Source organism: Simochromis diagramma, unplaced genomic scaffold (genome assembly GCF_900408965.1).
Source record: "Simochromis diagramma unplaced genomic scaffold, fSimDia1.1 OVJJ01000323.1, whole genome shotgun sequence".
In the NCBI taxonomy this organism is placed as follows: Eukaryota; Metazoa; Chordata; class Actinopteri; order Cichliformes; family Cichlidae; genus Simochromis; species Simochromis diagramma.
This window is the reverse complement of record NW_024386770.1, coordinates 552,048-556,226: the sequence shown is the minus strand read 5'-3', so window position 1 is coordinate 556,226 and position 4,179 is coordinate 552,048.

The following is a 4,179-nucleotide window of genomic DNA, read 5'->3' as shown; positions in this document are numbered from 1 at the left end:
AGCTGAAAAGTTGCAGAAATTGTAAAAACTTTGCAGAAGCAAAAGAACTTTGCTAAAATGTAATAACTTAGCATAACTGCAATATCTTAGAGGAAACATAATACTTGGCAGAAATACAATAGCATAGCAGAACTTAGCAGAAATATTGTAACTTACCAGAAACATGATAACTTCTCAAAAATACAAGAATTTAGGAGAAATAGTATAAGATAACAGAAAGAATATATTTAGCCAAAAATACTTAAACATTACAGAAACACTATGATTTAGAAAAATAGTACAACATAGCAGAAATACTGTGATTTACCAGAGACACTGTGATGAACTATGAATATTGTAATTTTAAATTAATATTATGCTTTAGCACAAAAACTATCATTTGACAGAAATACTATGTTTCAGCACAAATATTATAACATAGCAGAAATACAATTATATAGCAGAAATGCTGTATTTAGAAAGAAAAATATAATATAGTAGAAATAGTATGATTTGGCAGAAATACTATATTTAGAACTTATACTGTAACATGACAGAAATTCCTCCAATTAGTAGTAATACTTTAACATAACACAAATGTTATGATTTGGCACAAAAATCATGATTTGTCAAAAATACTATGATTTAGCAGAAATACTATGATTGAGCAGAAGTACTAAGATGTAGTAAAAGTACTTTGATTTAACAGAAATACAATTATGGAGGAGTAATACTTTAAAATGGGAGAAATATTGATACACACACACACACATACACAGAGCCTAAAGGGAAGAGTATTTGTGCCATGGAGTGTTAACAAGAATGTGAGGTCCATATTAGAAAAGCTGGTAAAATCATGAAAGTTCGCAGAATTGTAATAAATGATGAATATGAATTACTGGTCTGTGACAGTGTATTAATTTGTAGGGAAAAAAACATGTTGATCAAGGTGGAATCGAACCCACGATCTTTGGCCTGCAGACCCGTGTCATTACCAACTGCGCCACTGGCAAAGAGAGCGGGCACGTGGAAAAACAGGGTGATGAGCAGTCAGAATTAGATCGCGGTGAGAGGCGAAAAACGCCGTTTTTTGGAGTTACAAAACGTTGTGTAACTCAAAAACTAGGTGGACTAGAAGCATAATTCTTGTACTGGGTGAATCAGCGGACTTTGGTGTACTTTGACTGCGATTTTCATTGCTCTTTGTACATCTGTCGCTGAGATATGACGAGAGAGGAAACGGAAGACCTCAGATATGATTGGCTGGCTGGGAAGCCGTGCAGGCCCTGATCTGTATATTTGAATGTCTGAGTCCTCACAGAGGATTGGCTGCCTGGGGACCTGGCAGAAATATATAGAAATAGTATGATTAAGCATAAATACTACATTTAGCAGAAATACTATATTAAGCACAAATCCTATAAAAAGCAGAAATACTATATTAAGCACAAATCCTATAAAAAGCAGAAATACTATATTAAGCAATATAAATATCCTATAAAAATCCTATAAAAAGCAAAAATACTGCACTATGATTTGGTAGAAAAATTATAATTAATCAGAAATACTATATTTAGCAGAAATCTTATGAAATAGCAGAAATAGTATGATTTAGCACAATAGTAATAACTTAAACAGAAAAATTGGAAAAGCAAAATGGACAGCTGAAAAAATGCTGAACATGCTGAGGGTCCCTCAAATATACTTGTTAAATGAAAAAAATCAGCAAAAAAATCTATAACAGCCACACAATCACAAATATGTACACATAAGGAAACACACATGCACAGAGAGACACACACACAAGATCCAATTCAGTCAACCAGTCTAAATATATTGAATTTAAATCTTACAATGAGATCATCCCATAAAGAGGCTCTCTCTCTCTCTCTCTCTCTCTCTCTCTCTCTCTGTCACACACACACACACACACACACACACACACACACACACACACACACACACACACAGGGAGAGAGAAGCAAGTTTTCAGTCAAGCAGCCTGTGAGCTGCTGAATTTGAATCCACCAATCAGAGAGGCTGTGCACTTTTTCCCAGCAAAACAGGTGCATGCAGCACAGAGAGACACAGGATTTTTGCAGTCTATTTCTCATAGTGAGGACTCCCCTCAAACAAATGACCATAATTTCCTAACCGTAGGGGCTAGAGCGGTCATTCTTACACCGTTTTGTTCAGAAGAGATTGGGGAATCTTAAAGTGTTGACAATTTATCATTAAAATATGAATTATTAAAGATATTTGACTTCTAATGCACCATAACTGAGTAGAGCAAAGCAAAAACTGCCTTGACTTGCCCTCAAACAACGCTTTCTAACTCTAAATCTATTTGGAGTATCGATATCATTCTTTCACCGTAAGAGACACCAGGCTTTGGTGAACAATCATGGAAATTTTCAGGTCTCTGTGGAAATCCATTAAAAAGATATGACGAGAGAAAAAAGTGGTTCATTTCCAGAGTTTGAAATCTGAAGAAATCAGAGCAAAGGACGAATTTCCTACCCTCAAACAAGTCTAACTCATTTCAGAATGGTAATAGGTGAGAAAGAAATTCTTGAATTGTGAGCGTCAGGAGTGTCTGAAGATATACCGGGACAAGCCTCATGTCTTAACTTTGCTTCGTTAAGGAGATATGACGATTCGAAAATGCCTCTCATTACAGAAATCAAGCGGTGATTTTGAACAAACTCTCCATTGACTTTATATGGAGAGTTTTGCGACTTTCTGTTGGTCTGAGGAGATTTGCCAAAATTCTATAAATTCCACAACAATGATAGTGACATTTTCAGAAAGCCAGCAAAAATACCTACGTTTTGATGTATAATTTGTGGAAGTTGAGTGAAATTTGAGCAAGTAGGAAGAAGTTGTTCAGACATGAAGAGAAGACTGCGAAACCTTCAGTGGCACACTGGAAGCCAAGAGCATAGCAACCATAACAACGCATGTATTTTGTGAAAAATCACAATTTTGCAACTCAAGACTTTAAGAGGCATAAAAGTAAAACGGTAAAAGATTTGAAAAAGCTGATTTATACCTGAATAGCCCAATAATTTGAGAACATTTTAAAGTTTGAATGGTTGTTCTACGTGAAAATATGAGGAAGTAGTTAAGTTTCAAAAACAAACACATTTTAGCAGAATTGCAGAAGTTTCCCATTCATTTCAAATTAAAGGAAAAAAGCTTAATATTTTAAAAAGTATAATAGTGAAAAATACCAAAAGACATAGCCGTCATTAGCAGAAATAGCAGAATAGTTTAAAATTTGAACGGTGAAAATCGGCTGAAAATTGTGGAAGTAGATCCACGGCGAAAAGTGTACGGAAACACCAAAAAGGAATTATTGTACTTGAGGGAAATGTACTAAAAGGTACTGGTTCACTGTAAAGGATGATGGAGCAAATACTCCTATGTGAAAACCATGTCTACAGTGGTAAATATCGGAGTTTTAAGCTAGTAAACCGTCTTAAATATACACACTTCAAATCTCAGTATCAGTATGTATTTTGCACTGTACCTGAATGTAGTTTTGTCTTGCACTATTTTGCACTGCGTAGACCGCTAAGGCCGTGTCATTCAAGGCTGCAGACCCTAATTGGGATACAGCCTCTCACAACCCACACACGTCTGCCACCGCAGCCATGACAGTGATAAGGTCAGAGTTCAAAGTCCATTCTGTTCTTTGTAATAAAAGTAAGCGAGAAAAAAAAACAGCATATGGTCCAGTTTGGTTGTTTGTGATTTTCTCCATATTTACTGGTGATCCAGTGGCTAGTTAAAAAAACCCCAATGATATCAGTTTCCACCAAAAACATCTACAATTTTCCCATTTTGCTCTGCTAAAATGATCACAGACGATCGTTCATGTGAGCCCCTGAAAGGTTAGCACTTGGATTTTTGGCAGTTTGTATTTCATTTCAATGCAATCCACGCACAATAATAAAAGTTAAAGGGTTCATCTTAAAATAACTGAATACAGGTCAGATCTTACAGGGGATTTTTTTAGCCTAAAAACTGAGACATTTCACATTTAGTTTTCAAGCAGGCTTTGTTCAGCTTCTTTCTTTTTTTTTCAAGCTGCTTTTGTTGAGTTTAGAGTTGTTGTCACATTAAGTATGCTGCTTTGGTTTATTGCTCAAGTGTTAATTCCAGTTTTGTTACTTTCAGGTTTTGTTACTTTGTTAT